Consider the following 21,623-nt stretch of genomic DNA (forward strand, 5'->3'; position numbering starts at 1 on the left):
CATTGCGATGTTTTACGCAAACCACATGAGGTAGTTCCGGTCGGGAGATGCTTATAGACGTCATGACTTGGGGAGATGATTAGTTCTCCTGGAGAGATGAGTAGTTCTCTAGAGGAGATGACTAGTTCTCCTAAGCGGATGATTCCCTGGTGCATCGTAGGCTTGAGGGATTGCGACTGAGAGCGGCAGAGGAGATGATTAGTTCTCCTAGGGGATGATTAGTTCCCTGGAGGAGATGAGTAGTTCCCCTGGTACCGAGGTCTCAAGGGTGAGACGGTATGGCTCGAAGAAGACGCTCCGAGAGAGAAGGCACTGCAGTTGGAAGGGTGCGACTTGAGAATGTATGAGTGAGGGAGCAAACAATGTCTAGGGCATGGATATGAGCATAGTGACTGGATGTAGACCTCGGAGGTTGGGAGTGATATCGGGTTTTGGGTTGTGCTGACCAGTGGGGTCAGGGTTTTGGGGACCGTTGGGTCACGGGAGTGTGCGGGTGTTTACGACAGTTGCATGGGGAAACTATGGCTTACATTGTTCAGTCCGGTCGGAGAATTTGCAGCGGTGGTGACGGTTGCACAGAGGTCATTAGCAGATGGACGGTGTTGCGGGGTTCGATGACGAATCCTTGTTGGTGGGGAGAATTGTAAATCCGTGTTCCGAGATTATATTTTGGGTTGTATTGATTAAACCAAAAGAGAAGATTTTAATTTATTTCGGTTTAATTAAATTCTGGTTTGATCTAATTAAACCAACAGTCCAAGTAGTCTTTCTAAAAGTGACGCCTACTTCTCCTTTTTGTTGATTGTCGACAGTGGAGATTGAGAGAAAGAGAGAGAGAGCTTTGGTCGATTTGGTGTTAAGGAGAAGGAGCAGAATTGTTAGGGATTTGGAGGAAACAATTCCAACATATAAAATCGGTTTCAATGTTTCGTGAGGCACTTTTTCTCAGAAGCGAGTTGGGACCATCGAAGATTGTAACTGAGATCGTGGTCTCGTTTGGTTTCTGATCGGCACAAGATTTTGTGGGAAGCTTTCTGATGTGTCTGGCTAGGTATTCAAGGGAGGGATTTGTTAGTTAAGGGTTGATTTTCTATGAATTGAACCTAAAAAAAATGGCATTTGCGTACTTTGCACAATTCTCTTATAGAAAACATAAGTTACAGTTCAAAATCAATTTGGTCATTGATGGATTAATCAGTTAATCTATATTTTCTGTATACTATCATTTTAGTTTTAAGATATATATTAGTATTTAAGGAACATGGATAGATTTATTATTAATATTATTATTATTTTTTTGTGCAAACGATAGATTTATTAATAATTGGTTTCTAAGTTAAAAAATTTATGATTCTAATATAAGAGAATAAGATGATAGAGCCAAAGACCATCATCTTAAAACTATTAGTTTGCAAACGCATAGTCACGCTTTTGCCACAGAAAATCGTGACTAACATAAGCTGGTCACGAATTAGCTACTAAAGTAAAACAGAAAAATGTGGCTATTAAGTGATAGTTTCATGGCTACTTAGCCACGAGTAAATCACGTAGAAATTAGAGCATTTTCGTGGCTATTCCGCTGAATAATCCAACCCATCAGACGTAATGGATGAAAATTTAACTAGATGTCGCTATATTATATTGTTAATTCTCATAAAATTAAAATTCCAGGGTTACATTAATCTAATGGATGTATTTACATAATGTCGCTATATTATGTTATTTTTTTGCTGGAACCATGTTAGAAGTATGCTAGGATGCTGGTTTATATTGGTTATGATTGGTATTGTATTTATATTAAATTGAAGTTGGTTTAGTTTGTCTTCCGCTGTGCATGTTGATTTGTTGTTGGTTTATTGTTAGGTTTGTAATTACATATTATGGGATATTTATTTATATCATTATTATTTAAAAAATGGGTTGGCTGGTTTCACTTTGGTATCAGAGCCCTTACGGTTCTAGGGCAGGTTAAGGATGGTTTAGAGCGGTTTAGGAATTTAATTGGTTGAATTATTTTCCTGTTGTTTGATGCATGATGTTGTGTGATGGAATTGATTATAAGTATTTAGTCAATTTGCATGTGGTGTGGAGTCCTATTATCATCCTCTTCGAGCCTTCGATGAGATTTCACGGTAAGTTGTTTTATGTGTTTTTAGTCGTATAGTGTTTTTAGCTTCTATGCGGGAAGTGCAGTTGGCTATTGACAAGCTGTTGGAAAGTGGGGGATCACGCTAGTATTGGGAAGTACTGTTGGCGGTGAGTTGTGAAAGAAGATGTGCTGGAATGGATTTCCAAGAAGTTAAGATGGAGCCTTACTTCATCCAGGGTGGCTGGAGTGCCACTGTTTAGCAAGTAAGTAATTCACATGCTGGTCAGGTGGGGGCTTGAGGGTGTGGTCGGTATGCTTACTGGTGTTGTTGGAGGTCCATCGGATGCTATGAGTGTGGCAACAGGTTTTGCTCAGACCGAGATGACCATATTGCGGATTTACTTACAATGTTGTTGGAGAGAATTTAATAAGATGATTAGTTCTTATGAAATCTTGATGTGGAATGGAATAAGGGATTATGAGATTTTGGAAATGGAAATTTTCCATAAATAGAATGTTTCTAAAAGTGGAAAATTTTATGGGAAATAGAGCTTTGCTATTTTTTGAAAGTGCAGTTGCAAAAATAGAAAGTTCTTTGAATAGTTCGAAAAACTTGTCTATTTCTGGAAAGGACGTGTGTAAACATCCGAGTGGTTGAGATGTTTTAGATGGCGTGAAGAGTGGTCATGGTGATGGTGATATTCTGATGATGGAATATGGTGGTTGGTAGGACATTGCGGTGTTTTACGCAAACCACATGAGGTAGTTCCAGTCGGGAGATACTTATAGACGTCATGACTTGTTTGCTCACGGGGAGATGATTAGTTCTCCTGGAAAGATGAGTAGTTCTCTAGAGGAGATGGTTAATTCTCCTGAGGGGATGATTAATTCCCCTGGTGCACTGCAGGCTTGAGGGATTACGACTGAGAGTGGCAGAGGAGATGATTAGTTCTCCTAGGGGATGATTAGTTCCCCAGAGGGGATCAGTAGTTCCCCTGGTACCGAGGTCTCAAGGGTGTGACGGTATGGCTCGAGGACGACGGTCTGAGAGAGTAGGCGGTGCAGTTCGAAAGTTGCAACTTTAGAATGTATGAGTGAGGGAGCAAAAAATGTCTAGGACATGGATATGAGCATAGTGACTGGATGTAGACCTTGGAGGTTGGGAGTGATATTGGGTTTTGGGTTGTGATGAACAGTGGGGTCAGGGTTTTGGGGACCGTTGGGTCAAGGGAGTGTGCGGGTGTTAGAAACAGTTTCATGGAGAAACCATTGCTGACATTGTTCAGCCCGGTCAAAGGATTTGAGGCGGTGGTGACGGTTGGATAGAGGTCATTAGCAGATGGACGGTGTTGCGAGACTCGATGACGAATCCTTGTTGGTGGGGGAGAATTGTAACATCCGTGTTCCGAGATTATATTTTGAGTTGTATTGATTAAACCAAAGGAGTGGATTTTAATTCATTTCGGTTTAATTACATTCTAGTTTGATCTAAATAAACCAACAGCCCTAGTAGTATTTCTAAAAGTGACGCCCCCCTCTCCTTTTTGTGGATTGTCGACACTGGAGTCTCAGAGAAAGAGAGAGAGAGCCTTGGTCGATTTGGTGTGAAGGAGAAGAGACAGAGATCAAAAAATCGTTATCTTAGAGAGAAGGAGAAGGAGCAGAATCTTTATGATTTGTGAGGAAACAATTTTGACATATCAAATTGTTGTCAAAGTTTTGTGGGACACGTTTTCTCAGACGCGAGTTGGGACTATCGGGTATTGTAGTTGATATCGTGGTCTCGTCTGGTTTCTGATCGGCACGAGATTTTGTGGGAAGCTCTGCGATGTCTTAAGCTAGCTATTCACATGAGGGATTTGTTAGTTAACGGTTGATTTTCTATGATCGAACCTAAAACAAAATGGCATTTGCGTACTTTGCACAATTCTCTTTGAGAAAACATAAGTTACAATTCAAAATCAAGTTGGTCATTGATGGATTAATCAGTTAATCTATATTTTCTGTATACTATCATTTTAGTTTTAAGATATATATTAGTATTTAAGGAACATGGATAGATTTATTATTAATATTATTATTATTTTTTTGTGCAAACGATAGATTTATTAATAATTGGTTTCTAAGTTAAAAAATTTATGATTCTAATATAAGAGAATAAGATGATAGAGCCAAAGACCATCATCTTAAAACTATTAGTTTGCAAACGCATAGTCACGCTTTTGCCACAGAAAATCGTGACTAACATAAGCTGGTCACGAATTAGCTACTAAAGTAAAACAGAAAAATGTGGCTATTAAGTGATAGTTTCATGGCTACTTAGCCACGAGTAAATCACGTAGAAATTAGAGCATTTTCGTGGCTATTCCGCTGAATAATCCAACCCATCAGACGTAATGGATGAAAATTTAACTAGATGTCGCTATATTATATTGTTAATTCTCATAAAATTAAAATTCCAGGGTTACATTAATCTAATTGATGTATTTAGATAGATATATTAGGTCAGCATATAATATAGTATCGTGCTCTTTGGATCACATGAATCTTTAAGGATAAAAGAAGAAACAATAGGCTGATTATTAACTTTAATAATATGAATGAACAAATTGATTTGCTATGGATACATCAAAACAAGTAGAATCAACATTTATTCAATTAACAACTGAAAATAGGAGATTTCAAAGAATCTTAATCAGAAAAAAAAAATCGGAAAAAAAGATAAAAACATTATAACCAATCAAAGGGTGGATACTGGATAGAGAATCAATTAAGCACATACAATACCAATCATAACCAATCTTGGGCTAGCTTTTCACCGGAGGGATTTGTTAGTTAACGGTTGATTTTTATTTTAGGGTTTCATCTTTGAGACTTTTCTGATAAATCTGTTCAGTTTGCTTTTGTTTGTGTGACTTGTTGTAGGACGTTTCTGGAGTGTTTGAGACACGAGGAGAGTATCTCCTCTATATATTTGTTGTTAGAATCAGCTTGTTAAGATAAGTGTGGGACCATGAGCTTATCTATGATTGGGTTGTATGACTTGTTGTGTGTGATGATGTGTAGGTGTGTTGAATGTTTTATTGGGTGATATATTCAATGACTAGTATGTTATGTTTTATTTGTGGTTGTACTCTTTATTTGCTTGTGTGTATAGCTCGTAGATGGGAGGATCATGCATTTCATTTTGTTTGTGGTGAAGGTAATGCTTGTGTAGCATGGAATCATGGCGATGAGGGGGAGGATTATCTAGGGTCTCAGTTGTTGTGTTGTGTTTATGTTATTTTGTTGTTTGAACCATATTAGAAGTATTCTAGGTTGCTAATTTATATTGGTTATGATTGGTATTGTATTTATATTAAATTGGAGTTGGTTTGGTTTGTCTTTCGCTGTGCATGTTGATTTGTTTGGATTGTAATTAAATATTATGGGATATTTAATTATATTATTATTATTTTTAAAAATGGGTTGGATTGTTTCAGTTTGGTAACAGAGTCTTTACGGGTCTAGGGCGGGTTAAGGATGGTTTAGAGCGGTTTAGGAATTTAATTGGTCGAATTATTTTCCTGTTGTTTGATGCATAATGTTGTGTGATGGAATTGATTATGAGTGTTTAGTCAATTTGCATGTGGTATGGAGTCCTAGTATCATCCTCTTCGAGCTTTCAATGAGATTCTACGGTAAGTTGTTTTGTGTGTTGTTAGTCATGTAGTTTTTGTAGCTTCTATGTGGGAAGTGCAGTTGGCTATTGACAAGTTGTTGGAAAGTGGGGGTCATGCCGGTATCGGGAAGTACTATTGGCGGTGATTTGTGAAAGTAGATGTGTTGGATTATCCTACCCATCAGATGTACTGGATGGAAATTTAACTATATGTCGCTATATTATATTTTTAATTCTCATAATATTAATTCCAGGGTTACATTAATCTAATTGATGTATTTAGATAGATATATTAGTTTGAGGCGTTGCAGAGACATATGCTACATCATGGTGTGTCAAAAACACTTCCATGACTACGTTGGGAAATTTAACATTAGTTATTATCAAATGATATTGTGACGTTAGAAAAAGGTTTTTAGTTTCACTGGTTGTTGGAGCAAGCTATTTTGATATAACAAAAGACGTGAACATTTTCTGTCCATACAGGAGGAGGGCAGAGCCGAGGTTCTCTCTATGGTGGGGAAGGTTGGACACAAGGTTATCTCCCGAAGGGAGGAAGGTGGAGGAGGTTGGATACAAGGTTATCTCCCCAAGAGGGGAAGGCGGAGCCAAGGTTTTCTCCATGGTGGAGGGGGTTGGACACAAGGTTCTCTCCATAAAGGATGAGGGCGGAGCCGAGGTTTTCTCCATGGTGGTCATAAATTATTTTGATAATACATCACTGATTAGTATATTATGTAATATATAAACACATTAAGCCAACTATTTTACTTTCACTTCTGCATAGTTACTATTAAAAGATTTTGTAACGTTAGAAAAATGTTGTTACTTTCATTGGTTGTCGGAGAAGGCCATTTTGAAATAGGAAAAAGATGTGAAACATGTTCTCTCTACACAAGAGGAAGGTAGAGCCGAGCTTCTCTCTATGGTGGAGAAGGTTGGACAGAAGGTTGTCTCCCCAAGAGAGGTGAAGGAGGTTGGAGGCAAAGTTATCTCCACAAGGGAGGAAGGCGGAACCAAGGTTCTCTCCGTGGTAGAGGAGGTTGGACACAAGGTTCTCTCCATAAGGGATGAGGGCGGAACCGAGGTTTTCTCTATGGTGGTCATATATTATTGTGATGATACTTCATTGATTAATATATTATGTAATATATTTTTATTCAAAATGTTTTTTGACCCAATAATTTTAGTGATTAAAAATCTATGCATAAGTGAAAGTAAAATAGTTAGCTTAATGTGTTCATATGGTGATAAAGAATATATTTAAAACATAGATTACATTTAGATGTAAAAAATACAATTTTAATAGTAACATACATAAAAGATTTGTAGATGGATATAAATCAGTGTATTATAACAAAACAAATTATAAAAAATATACAACAAATTTTAATATATTTTTATTAAATTTAATTAAATTTATAAAATTATAAACCCGCACATAGGGCGGGTCCTCATCTAGTATATTATTATTTAAGGAACATGGATAGATTTATTAATAATTGGTTTCTAAGTTAAAAAATTTATGATTCTAATATAAGAGAATAAGATGATAGAGCCAAAGACCATCATCTTAAAACTATTAGTTTGCAAACGCATAGTCACGCTTTTGCCACAGAAAATCGTGACTAACATAAGCTGGTCACGAATTAGCTACTAAAGTAAAACAGAAAAATGTGGCTATTAAGTGATAGTTTCATGGCTACTTAGCCACGAGTTAATCACGTAGAAATTAGAGCATTTTCGTGGCTATTCCGCTGAATAATCCAACCCATCAGACGTACATGGATGAAAATTTAACTAGATGTCGCTATATTATATTGTTTATTCTCATAAAATTTAATTGGTCAGCATATAATATAGTATCGTGCTCTTTGGATCACATGAATCTTTAAGGATAAAAGAAGAAACAATAGGCTGATTATTAACTTTAATAATATCAATGAACAAATTGATTTGCTATGGATACATCAAAACAAGTAGAATCAACATTTATTAAATTAACAACTGAAAATAGGAGAACTCAAAGAATCTTAATCAGAGATAAAAAAAAAAACATCGGAAAAAAGATACAAACATTATAACCAATCAAAGGGTGGATACTGGATAGAGAATCAATTAAGCACATACAAAGCCAGAAGGGACCTTCTTGCCACAAACATTGAGAAGAAGGCTAAGAGAGATAGGAACATTAAGATTAATGCCTAAAACATTAGCCTTTAGGGCGGTGCAGAGACAAGCTGCGGCCTCAAGATCAACCAAACCGTTGAGGAGTGAGCAGCAAGGCTTGACTGGTGGTGTGCCTAACTCGATTTTGAGAAGATCCTTGAGGACATTGGCGCAAACACCGAGCTTGAGAGTGTCCCTTGGGCAGCTTCCAGTGGAGGAATGGCTGGGAGTAGGCTTTGGCTTAGGTTTGGGTTTAGGGACTGGACTGCAACCACCACCACACGCGGTGGTCAACGTGAAGAAGAGGATGTTAAAGGTGAGAAAAATGACAAGTGAGGCTGAGATTTTTGAAGCCATCTCTCGAAGTATATATGTCTATTTTAGATAAGAAGTTTTAAAGAAAGAAGTGTTGCTAAAGAGAGTGGTGAAGATAAATGAAGAGATTGATCATCTATTTATATTAGGATTGTAAGGGGCTGGTCTGTTAATTAAAGCTGTCATTACTATTTAATTTTGAGGAATTATCAAAGCAATGTACATTTAAGTAACAGTAGTCAATGGATCTTTGTTTTCTTATGTGGTAAAGAGATATATTTCATTTCAATCATGGGGGTACGTGGGTGGTGGTTGTATAATTTCGCATCAAATGAATTGGCGTATAAATATTTTATGGATTTTGCACAATTTGTAATCAAAATTGAACATTGTTACCAAAAAAAGCTTTAAATAAGAATCGATGCATATATGTTCAATAATTACTCATAAGTCCCATGTGTAGTCATATATGTGATTTAGCTGGCGATTTTGTTTGAAAATTAGTAATTTGGAACTTTCTGACCAGAAAAAGTCTGGCTTTCACAGTTTTATTGGCTTTATCCTTCTCGTTTGGATTATGAAAACTTGTATGCATAATTGTTCTATATCATTAACAGCTTAAAGCTTTTAACAATTTACGGTGAAATATCATAGTTAACACATGGTTAACATTTAAAAATCTGTTGACAGTTAATTAATTTATTTTGCAACCAGTATATAAATGACACTTTAAATTATTTGCAGTATAACAGATATTCTATTTTGTCATTAATATAGTAAAATTATTTTTGATAATGCTACTATGTTTGTAGTGACCTGCACTAAAAAATAAAAACCCAAATAAAAATTTTGAAAAAAAAAATCTAAAAGGAAGTCAGAAAGAATGAGAAGAATGAGAAAAATAAAAACACGAAATAAAACATGGTTACGGTGTTTCCCTCGAGGAGGCCGGATTGTGGACTTTTTTTTGTCAAACCGAGGGCTCTTGGAAAGCATCTAAGCCCAATTCAGGTATTGGTTGGTGGTGGTAATAATAATGCACAGACTTTATTGCTCGGTTGTAGGTGTCTCTGACGAAGCCCCTCTCCACTCTCCACTTCAGGCAGAGCTGGAAGCCCTGATTTGGGCCATGGAATGTATCCTTGCAAACGGTGTTTCCTGTCAGAATTTTGAGATGGACAATGCAGATTTAGTCGCGATGGTTCACGTTCCTGATGTTTGGTTGGAAAAAAAAATAATGAGAAGAAAAAATAAAGAGAACAGCCAAAAGATTTTTGAAGAAGCATAGATATGTCAAAAAAACGATTCGGTGGCCAATGTCGGACAAGAGAGCCATGGAACCAACAGAATAGATGATCGATGTTCCAGATGTTTTTTTCCGGTAGAAAGTCTTTAGAATTACAAAGAAGAGGAACCATCGAGCCAAAAATAAAATAAGAGAAAGGACCATAAAAAATACAGAAAAGCCAACGATGGTACTAATGTGATAGTAGTGATAGCCATTAGAACGACATATCTGACGATGGCGTTAGACGCATGAACATATTAATGTCCTTAGTCGAAGAATATCGAAGTACTTTGTAAAGTGCAAACTCGAAACGAAAAATTTTCGAACAAGGTCGATAAGTTCCAACCCATGGTCGAGGAACGTACTCTAAAACATGAAAGGAAAACAAGTAAAAAGAATATAAACCACATTAGCACAAAAGGATCGAAGGACGATTGATATTTGATGTCATGATCAAAGAATGGCACCAAATGCACAACTTTAACATCCATGTTCAGGGATTATATTTTGGGTTGTGTTGATTAACCCAAAAGAATGGATTTTAATTAATTTTGGTTGAAATAAATTCTGGTTTAGTCTAATTAAACAACAACCCTAGTAGTCTTTCTAAAAGTGAAGCTTCCCTCTCCTTTTTGTTGATTGTCGACACTAGAGTCTCAGAGAAAGAGAGAGAGAGAGAGCCTTGGTCGATTTGGTGTGAAAGAGACGAGAAAGAGATCAACAAAGCTTTATTTTAGGGAGAAGGAGAAGGAGCAAAATCGTTAGGGTTTGTGAGGAAGCAATTTCGACATATCAAATTGTTGTCAAAGTTTCGTGAGACACATTTTCTCTGATGCGAGTTGGGACCATTGGGGATTGTAGTTGATACCAAGGTCTATGGTTTCAGATTAGCACAAGATTTTGTGGGAAGCTTTTTGTTGTCTTGGGCTACCTTTTCACCGGAGGGATTTGTTAGTTGACGGTTGATTTTTATTTTAGGGTTTCGTCTTTGAGACTTTTCTTTTCTGATAAATCTGTTCAGTTTGCTTTTGTTTGTGTGACTTGTTGTAGGATGTTTCTGGAGTGTTTGAGACACGAGGAGAGTATCTCCTCTATACATTTGTTGTTAGAATCAGCTTGTTAAGGTGAGTGCGGGACCATGAGCTTATCTAAGTGATTGGGTTGTATGACTTGTTGTGTGTGATGATGTGTAGGTGTGGTGAATGTTTTATTGGGTGATCTGTTCAATGACTAGTATGTTATGTTTTATTTGTGGTTGTACTCTTTATTTGCTTGTGTGTATAGCTCATAGATGGGAGGATCGCCTCATTGGGTATTTTTGGTAATACTCACGCATCTCATTGTGTTTTTGGTGAAGGTAATGCTTGTGTAGCATGGAATCGTGGCGATGGGGGGAGGATGATCTAGAGTCTCGGTTGTTGTGTTATGTTTATGTTATTTTGTTGTTGGAACCATATTAGAAGTACTCTTGGTTGCTAATTTATATTGGTTATGATTGGTATTGTATTTATATTAAATTGGAGTTTGTTTAGTTTGGCTTCCGCTGTGCATGTTGATTTGTTGTTGGTTTATTGTTTGGGTTGTAATTAAATATTATGAGATATTTAATTATATTATTATTATTTTTAAAAATGGGTCGGATTGTTTCAGTTTGGTAACAGAGCCTTTACGGTTCTAGGGCAGGTTAAGGATGGTTTAGAGCGGTTTAGGAATTTCATTGGTTGAATTATTTTCCTGTTGTTTGACGCATGATGTTGTGTGATGGAATTGATTATGAGTGTTTAGTCAATTTGCATGTGGTATGGAGTCCTAGTATCATCCTCTTCGAGCTTTCAATGAGATTCTACGGTAAGTTGTTTTGTGTGTTGTTAGTCATGTAGTGTTTTTAGCTTCTATGTGGGAAGTGCAGTTGGCTATTGACAAGTTGTTGGAAAGTGGGGGTCACGCTGGTATCGGGAAGTACTATCGCCGGTGGTTTGTGAAAGTAGATGTGTTGGATTATCCTACCCATCAGACGTATTGGATGGAAATTTAACAATATGTCACTATATTATATTGTTAATTCTCATAAAATTAAAATTCTAGGGTTACATTAATCTAATTGATGTATTTAGATAGATATATTAGGTCAGCATGCTCTTTGGATCGCATGAATATTTAAGGATAAAAGCGGAAACAATAGGCTGATTATTAATTGCAATAATATGAATGAACAAATTGATTTGCTATGGATACATCAAAACAAGTAGAATCAACATTTATTCAATTAACAACTGAAAATAGGAGAATTCAAAGAATCTTAATCAGAGATAAAAAAACATCGGAAAAAGATAAAAACATTATAACCAATCAAAGGGTGGATATTGGATAGATAATCAATTAAGCACATACAAAGCCAGAAGGGACCTTCTTGCCACAAACATTGAGAAGAAGGCTAAGAGAGATAGGAACATTAAGATTAATGCCTAAAACATTAGCCTTTAGGGCGGTGCAGAGACAAGCTGCAGCCTCAAGATCAACCAAACCGTTGAGGAGTGAGCAGCAAGGCTTGACTGGTGGTGTGCCTAACTCGATTTTGAGAAGATCCTTGAGGACATTGGCGCAAACACCGAGCTTGAGAGTGTCCCTTGGGCAGCTTCCAGTGGAGGAATGGCTGGGAGTAGGCTTTGGCTTAGGTTTGGGTTTAGGGACTGGACTGCAACCACCACCACACGCGGTGGTCAACGTGAAGAAGAGGATGTTAAAGGTGAGAAAAATGACAAGTGAGGCTGAGATTTTTGAAGCCATCTCTCGAAGTATATATGTCTATTTTAGATAAGAAGTTTTAAAGAAAGAAGTGTTGCTAAAGAGAGTGGTGAAGATAAATGAAGAGATTGATCATCTATTTATATTAGGATTGTAAGGGGCTGGTCTGTTAATTAAAGCTGTCATTACTATTTAATTTTGAGGAATTATCAAAGCAATGTACATTTAAGTAACAGTAGTCAATGGATCTTTGTTTTCTTATGTGGTAAAGAGATATATTTCATTTCAATCATGGGGGTACGTGGGTGGTGGTTGTATAATTTCGCATCAAATGAATTGGCGTATAAATATTTTATGGATTTTGCACAATTTGTAATCAAAATTGAACATTGTTACCAAAAAAAGCTTTAAATAAGAATCGATGCATATATGTTCAATAATTACTCATAAGTCCCATGTGTAGTCATATATGTGATTTAGCTGGCGATTTTGTTTGAAAATTAGTAATTTGGAACTTTCTGACCAGAAAAAGTCTGGCTTTCACAGTTTTATTGGCTTTATCCTTCTCGTTTGGATTATGAAAACTTGTATGCATAATTGTTCTATATCATTAACAGCTTAAAGCTTTTAACAATTTACGGTGAAATATCATAGTTAACACATGGTTAACATTTAAAAATCTGTTGACAGTTAATTAATTTATTTTGCAACCAGTATATAAATGACACTTTAAATTATTTGCAGTATAACAGATATTCTATTTTGTCATTAATATAGTAAAATTATTTTTGATAATGCTACTATGTTTGTAGTGACCTGCACTAGAAAATAAAAACCCAAATAAAAATTTTGAAAAAAAAAATCTAAAAGGAAGTCAGAAAGAATGAGAAGAATGAGAAAAATAAAAACACGAAATAAAACATGGTTACGGTGTTTCCCTCGAGGAGGCCGGATTGTGGACTTTTTTGTCAAACCGAGGGCTCTTGGAAAGCATCTAAGCCCAATTCAGGTATTGGTTGGTGGTGGTAATAATAATGCACAGACTTTATTGCTCGGTTGTAGGTGTCTCTGACGAAGCCCCTCCCCACTCTCCACTTCATGCAGAGCTGGAAGCCCTGATTTGGGCCATGGAGTGTATCCTTGCAAACGGTGTTTCCTGTCAGAATTTTGAGATGGACAATGCAGATTTAGTCGCGATGGTTCACGTTCCTGATAAATGGCCTGCTTTTGCTAATCTCCTGGACAATTTTCTCCGTCTCTAGTCTGTCTTCCCTCTTTTCACACTGTCCAAGATTTCACGCTCCTAGAATTTGAAGGCGGATTGTCTTGCTCGGTCGTCTAGATCTTTACTTTCTGCATCCTCTTTTGTAAACTCTTTTCCTCCAACTTGGGTTACCAACTTTGGATTCTCTTTTTACTTAATGTTTGGTTGGAAAAAAAAATAACGAGAAGAAAAAATAAAGAGAACAGCCAAAAGATTTTTGAAGAAGCATAGATATGTCAAAAAAACGATTCGGTGGCCAATGTCGGACAAGAGAGCCATGGAACCAACATAATAGATGATCGATGTTCCAGATGTTTTTTTCCGGTAGAAAGTCTTTAGAATTACAAAGAAGAGGAACCATCGAGCCAAAAATAAAATAAGAGAAAGGACCATAAAAAATACAGAAAAGCTAACGATGGTACTAATGTGATAGTACTGATAGCCATTAGAACGACATATCTGACGATGGTGTTAGACGCATGAACATATTAATGTCCTTAGTCGAAGAATATCGAAGTACTTTGTAAAGTGCGAACTCGAAACGAAAAATTTTCGAACAAGGTCGATAAGTTCCAACCCATGGTCGAGGAACGTACTCTAAAACATGAAAGGAAAACAAGTAAAAAGAATATAAGCCACATTAGCACAAAAGGATCGAAGGAGGTTTGATATTTGATGTCATGATCAAAGAATGGCACCAAATGCAAAACTGTAACATCCATGTTCAGGGATTATATTTTGGGTTGTGTTGATTAACCCAAAAGAATGGATTTTAATTAATTTTGGTTGAAATAAATTCTGGTTTAATCTAATTAAACAACAGCCCTAGTAGTCTTTCTAAAAGTGAAGCTTCCATCTCCTTTTTGTGGATTGTCGACACTGGAGTCTCAGAGAAAGAGAGAGAGAGAGCCTTGGTCGATTTGGTGTGAAAGAGAAGAGAAAGAGATCAACACAGCTTTATTTTAGAAAGAAGGAGAAGGAACAAAATCGTTAGGGTTTGTGAGGAAACAGTTTCGATATATCAAATTGTTGTCAAAGTTTCGTGAGACACATTTTCTCTGATGCGAGTTGGGACCATTGGGGATTGTAGTTGATATCAAGGTCTATGGTTTCTGATTGGCACAAGATTTTGTGGGAAGCTTTTTGTTGTCTTGGGCTACCTTTTCACTGGAGGGATTTGTTAGTTGACGGTTGATTTTTATTTTAGGGTTTCGTCTTTGAGACTTTTCTTTTCTGATAAATCTGTTCAGTTTTCTTTTGTTTGTGTGACTTGTTGTAGGATGTTTCTGGAGTGTTTGAGACACGAGGAGAGTATCTCCTATATATATTTGTTGTTAGAATCAGCTTGTTAAGGTGAGTGCGGGATCGTGAGCTTTAGCTGGCAATTTTTTTTGTAAATTATTAGAAAAAGTCTGGCTTTCACAATTTTATTGGCTTTATCCTTCTCGTTTGGATTATAAAAACTTGTATGCATAATTGTTCTATTAACATTTTAAAGCTTTCAACAATTTACGGTGAAATATCATAGTTAACATTTTAAAATCAGTTGACAGTTAGTTTATTCGGCAACCAGTATGTAAATGACACTTTAAATTATTTGCAGTATATATAACATATATTTTAAATTACAGATTCTTTTACCGGGTTGTTCATTATATTTTGTGATTTATATTATTTATTATGCTACTATGTTATTATGTTCTTTAATTAAATGCTGTTAGAAACACTCGGGCAGTGAGTTCGATTCAGACAATTTAAGCTATAAGTATTATGTGATATTGACATAAGCATTATGTGATATCAATACAATAAAACTACGATACTTTGTTCTCCTTCTCTGACAATTCAGTATTTCAGGTTTTTGTTGGCTTGACATCTCCTTAAAATTGTTAGTCAATAAAAACATTTCAAATAATACAACTCAACATCTCTCAACCTATAATTATAATAATAAGTTTTTTTGTCGATGTCACTTTGTCTACTAAACTTGATTTTATTTTGTTGGGTTTAGTTTTTAAATAAGTGGGCTTAAAGTTTTTAAAATAAGTAATCTTATTATAAGCTATTTCTTAGAATAATGGGATACGTGCATCTAAATTTATTAAATACTGTATGACATTTTTGTTTTGGTTTCTTCAATTCAATGATCATTTATGTTTGACTCCCAATAGAAAACAAAATACTCCAATCTTCAAATTGGGTCAGACGACCCACTATGTACTTCAGTCCCTCGTAAGAAAGAGTTTTAATTATCCATCAAAATAGCTAATTATATTTCTTACATAGTTCAGATCGATTCAGACCCGATAAAAGAAGTTGTGTGGTAAATGAATGTTGATTTTTTTAATTTAATACATATTTTAGTGGGATCGATGTGAAGGAGTTTCGTATCAAATTAATCAATATAATAAAACTTGAATATGTTGCTCTTCTCATCTGACAATTCAGTATTTTAGATTTTCTTAATTTGATATCTCAGTAAAATCGTTAGCTAATAAAATTATTTAATACAATTCAACATGTCTTAATCTATAATAAGTCTTTTTTTTTTCATATCACTTTTTCTCTTAAACTTGATCTTTTTTTTTTTTTTCAACCAAACATTAAACTAGAAAATAATTCAAAGATTGGTTGCCCAAACCGGAGGGTAAGAGTTTACAAAAGAAGTCTCAGAAAATAAAGATCTCGAAGTACATACTGGGTCGTCTAACGTTCGGGGAATCCTAGACAGCTGGAAGGTTGGGAAGGATAGCCGGATTACATTGAAGTCGTCCAAAAGATTGGAGAAAGCGGGCCATTCATCAGGAGACTGCACCATCACCACTAATTCTGCACAATCCGTCTCGAAGCTCTAACAATCAACCCCCGCCGTCAGTAAGGAATCCATCGCCCAAATCAAAGCCTGAAGCTCTGAATGTAGAGGGGAAGGACAGCGACGTTGACTCTGTGCTCCCATTAGTTGCGTGGAATCCTCACTATTACAGAACCACCAACCCAAACCGACCATAGGATCTGACTCTTTCCAAGAACCATCAACCTAGCACCGGGGTGAAGAGTCCCGAGACTCCGCAGGCGGGAGGTCTAGGGCGGCCGAGTAGAAAGTCTTAGCCTCTTTCCATAACAATCTGTTATTGTCCGCTTGATTAATAACCTCGATTGGTTCTGCCTCACATCCCTGAAAAACTTTTTTGTTCCTATCTTTCCAAATTGACCAAACAATCCATGGTAAACGAAAACGTAAATTCGGAATATCCACTAGGGATGACACCCGCCAAAAAAGATAATCTAGATTCGTGTATATGGAACTAGAGGGAAAGTCCCCAGAAGTTAGGTCTACAGACGAAAAATCCCAAATCCGACGGGAATGAGAACACTCAAATAGTGCGTGGTTGATAGTCTCCACCTCCGACCCACAGCGTTTACATAGGGTATCACACCGAACATCCCGATGAGCAAGTCGTTCCATCACTGGGAGGGAACCCGAGGCAATCTGCCAGAAGAAATGCTGAACCTTCGAGGGAACCTCCAGTTTCCAAGCTTGTGCCCTAAGGGCCGTACAAGACGGCCCATATTTAACCTCCGTAATCTTAAACTTGATCTTAAAATATTGAAATTGTTAATTTTGAAAATAAGTGGGCTTAAAGTTATCCATTGAGAACAATGACAATGACGCAAGATGATATATATATATTAGTTTTCTATCTATGGTGGAATTGATTCGGATCGTGATGACCTTCTTATGAAAAGGTGTCATGTAACCATGAGGAGAAGTGAGAAGCAAATCGATCTCGAGAACTAAGGTCGCCATGTTAAAATATGTTCATCTTTCACTTAATATTCATCTCCAACGAAAACATTTCACAGACCCTGGAGGAAAGGCGAATCTAGATCGGAAAAATTATTGGGGTAACGAAAATCTGAGATACTTAGGAAGAACGAGTAAAATGCAGGCGATTCTCTAGGTTTACAAGGGAGATCTAAAAAATATAAGGAACCCAAGTAGAAACTAAATGATTATAGAAAGAAATTAAGTGAGAGAGAGAGAGGGGAGAAAAGCGAACCAGAGGAAGAACACGACGGAGAAAAGAGGAAGGAGGAGGCTTCTTGGTGGGGTTATTGGCAAGTTGCGGAGGAGGGAATCAAGGAAAAGGTTGTGAGTACATTGCATCAAGCTTCGGAGTTCAGAGCATCACTTGTCGAGTTGATTGATCTGGTCGGAAACTGATGGCTCCCTGAAGTATTTGTAAAAATTCAAGGTCTCCTTGTCCCAAATCTCTATAACAATCAACTTGAGATATATTCTAAATAAAATAAAATAAATTGTGAAATCTGATCAAGTCTGTTAATGTCCTGATATTTTATGTGTCAAAGATGTAAACTTTTGCTTTTGAATTGTATTTTTTTTTTTTACTTTTGCATCTGTTCTTTAGCTTTTGGATCGTTTCTTGTCAAAATATAAACTTTTATCTGGATTTTGAGTCTTTACTAAGTAATATATTTTGATATGTTTTTGTGTTGATGTCTAGATTGAGATATGTTTTAAAGTGTATGTTGTTATGTCTTGTTGACGCTTAAATCCTAGGAAAATACTTAGGTTCACCCCTAAGGGTGAACTTATTTATTCACTCCCTCATCTCTCAACCAATCGGAATGTTCTATCTAATATTTCATTAAAAAAAAATCAAAATTAAATTAAAAAGCAAAACAAATTAAGGAAAATAATTCTGTATACTTTTATTTAAGAAAATTAAATTGTTTTGGTTTAGATTTTACAATTAAATGAGGTTATATATCGGTTTGGGTTTATAAATGAGAATTAGGGTTTAGATTTTACAATTAAAATGAAACTATAGGTCGGTTTGGGTTTACAAATGAGGTGGTTAGAGCTTAGATTTACAGTTAAAACAAAATTATATATCGGTTTGGATTTACAAATGAGGTGGTTAGGGTTTAGATTTTATAATTAGAACAAAATTTTGTATTGGTTTGGGTTTACAAATGAGGTGGTTAGAGTTTAAATTTTATAATTAGAACGAAATTCTATGTCGGTTTGGGTTTACAAATGAGATGGTTAGGGTTTTGATTTTACAATTAATACGAAATTATATGTCGGTTTGGGTTTACAAATGAGATGATTAGGGTTTTGATTTTATAATTAGAATGAAATTATATATCGGTTTGGGTTTATAAATAAGATGTTTAAGGATTAAATTTTATAAAATTATATATCGGTTTGGGTTTATAAAAGAACGATTTAAGTTATTAATTTTATAATAATGTATACAGATTTTATTTCCTTAGTATTTATGATCGACGACTGATTTCAGTATATATAATCAGAATGAGTTTTACTTTTACATAAGGTGAACCGGACCCCATCATCATATAAAAAGATCAATCATAAACCCCAAAAAGGAGATGTCAATGATAAAAAAAATGTTTTGATGGATTTCTTTTTTGTGAATAAAAACATTCAATAAAGTTTCATATCCGAAGAAAAAAAAGGTTGGACAATTTTGAACACAAGTTCGACTCATATGAGTTAATTTTTCCGAAGCGAGAAAAAACATTTTTCATTATATGTTTAATAATTAATTAACTAAGCTCATAAACATGTAAGGGAGTAGAATTGATATAAAACAATCAACAATTTCTTAAAAACAAAAAATTCGTAAAAATCTTCTTAGTGTTGATAAAAACATTAAATATCAAACGCTAAAATTGATTAAATAAAACAAAACAACTAATAATAATAATGGTCTTCCAATACATCCTAATACAAGAAAAAATTGATTTAAATCTACAAGTCCGTTACAATAATAAAACTAGCAATACATAATAAGAAAAACCTAAAACCAAATATATAACCAATGAACATTGTCAAGAACTATATTAATAATAATTTTATAATTACAAACAGATATAAAATTATCCAAAAATAATAAAAATAAAAATAAAATATAAAACAATTCCGCGGGGTAGCGCGAATTTTATCCTAATTGACAATAAAAGTCTTTGGTTTTTCTTAAAAGCTTGACACATCAGCATTCAGAACAATTCTGTAGGTGACACATTAATTAAAATCAATAGCCTATCAAAATATAAGAATTAATATGCTCACCCGAAAAACTGCCAAGCTGGAACATAAACAAAAATTGTCGTATATGAAAATCATTAAACATCTCGATTCCAACTTCTTCTTTCTAACGCTGCCATTTGAAAGCATAAAAATCTTCTTAAGCTAGAGCATAATACTTCTTCTCTCCGATGAGAATCTATTTCATGATAACTCAATTTCATCTTCTGCTTTCTTATTCGATTTCTAATTTGATTTAAAGCATATTATGCTTTCTTCTCCGATGAGAATCGATTCACATCGCTGTGTGCTTGATTTATTCTGGTAAGAGCATGATCTAATTTGTGTTGCTAGGTAACAAATTTTGTCAGAAGAAACAGAAGTAATAAACGCATCTTTGCTACATCTTCTCCGACTTGAGAATTGAGAGATGGATGATAAAGTCCGATTTGTTAGCCTCTTTTTGTATTAGTTCTCAATCACTCACGTCGTCCTCAATGCTTGTGTTAAACTTCAATAATCCTCAGTCTATTCATTCTCATTTCCTAGATTTTGTTCTAATATGTTTGTTTAGCAATTCTTAGTACAATAGATTGATCCAGAATAATAGATATGGGTTTATGATTAGGGTATATTCAAAAATTGGGTTTACAAGAAGAGAAAACTGGTTCCAAGTAGCCTCATTGGTATTGATTTGGGTCTTTATCGCTTATATGTTGACATTAAAAGAGTAACTAACATTTCGAATGCTGGTCCATTGTCATTTTTCTTAAATGTTAACTGCATGTGTGTTAAGCACTTGACTTGTCTTTACATGTTGGTCCTATTTCTCTAGCTATTTTCCCTCCAAAAAAACATGATTTCTGACTTATGGTTATATTTTGTCCTTATTCAACATTAACGTGAGAACATGATGATGTGGGTATTTGGCTATGGCTCTCTTGTGTGGATCCCATGATTTCACTACGATGAGAAAGTGTTAGGTTTCATCAAGGGATATAACGTGTCTATGACTTTGGTAACTCTATAGTCTTTGTTTAAGGATTTAACTACGAAGCCGCAAAACAAGTCACAAACCAAACCGTAATTGTTAAATCAGAGTTTAGTATAGAGCATAGTGTTTAATGTCCGGTAGATATCTCATTTGGTTTAATGGTATTGAGAAGCAGTAACATGCTTTGTCTTATTACACAGGTGGGGTCCAAGATGTTCTTAGGGGTCACTGCATCAGTGACAAGCTGGGGTGCAGATGAGACTTGCTGCCCTATAAATAATAGGAATGGCGAACTAGAACCTCATCCTTTAAAGGGTTGGTGTATATTTGTCCTATTCGTAAAGACCCTGACCTTGCGTCAGGAAAAGTGGAAACCGGTTCTACGTCGTAAAGGAAGCGTGTGCCCAATCACTAAACAAATATTCAGTCAATAGGAGCCCTACTTCCCTCGACCTCATCACTTTAATTGCATCGCAAGTATAATCTTGGAGGACTTCCCAATACTTGCCAAGGTCTTTACTACTGCAATGTCGTAAGTGGAGTCATTAGAGGAGCTTTGAAAACGGTCAGTCTCCTTTTTATTCCCATTTTTATGTTACATAAATTGCCTTTTTCAATCTTCTCATACAAACAGACTCCCTAGAAAATGAAAAGGAATTTCTCATATTCCTCAATTACCATGTGTAGAAGAACATCTTTGGGCTTAGTGCTTATGTCCTTTTATCCGTCTCCACAATGATCATGTTTCGATGACATGGACGTGTGATGTTCTTCGAGGGGATGATGTTGCAGGAGAAGCTACTGAAACAAGTCTTCAAGCTATTTAGATGAAGCATTCGTTGATATATGTGTCTAAGCAAAACAAAATTGCATATAGTTAATGAATTGATATATGTATATTTAGATGAAGCATTCGTTGCATTTTCACGCTCAAAAGTATTTATCAAAATATGCAAAACAGTCGCAAACAACAATTTGAGAGAAATCAAAACATCTTCGGGCAATAATATAATTGCTAATGT

The 21,623-nt window shown here is 35.6% G+C and overlaps 1 long non-coding RNA gene and 2 pseudogenes across 1 annotated transcript; 1 reads left to right on the forward strand and 2 right to left on the reverse strand.

Annotated features, from left to right (window-relative positions):
• Window positions 1-7,648: 7,648 nt before the first annotated feature.
• LOC104737263 (lipid transfer protein EARLI 1 pseudogene) lies at window positions 7,649-8,354 on the reverse strand (annotated as a pseudogene).
• Window positions 8,355-11,686: 3,332 nt separating this feature from the next.
• Window positions 11,687-12,391, reverse strand: LOC104737264 (lipid transfer protein EARLI 1 pseudogene; annotated as a pseudogene).
• A 7,274-nt stretch (window positions 12,392-19,665) lies between these two features.
• Window positions 19,666-21,537, forward strand: LOC147929888 (uncharacterized). The gene is made up of 3 exons (XR_015577549.1): window positions 19,666-19,931; window positions 20,802-21,166; window positions 21,289-21,537. It is a non-coding gene; the product is annotated as an uncharacterized LOC147929888 (long non-coding RNA).
• The last annotated feature ends 86 nt before the right edge of the window (window positions 21,538-21,623 follow it).

Source organism: Camelina sativa, chromosome 13 (assembly GCF_030686135.1).
Source record: "Camelina sativa cultivar CO46 ecotype springtype chromosome 13, ASM3068613v1".
NCBI lineage: Eukaryota > Viridiplantae > Streptophyta > Magnoliopsida > Brassicales > Brassicaceae > Camelina > Camelina sativa.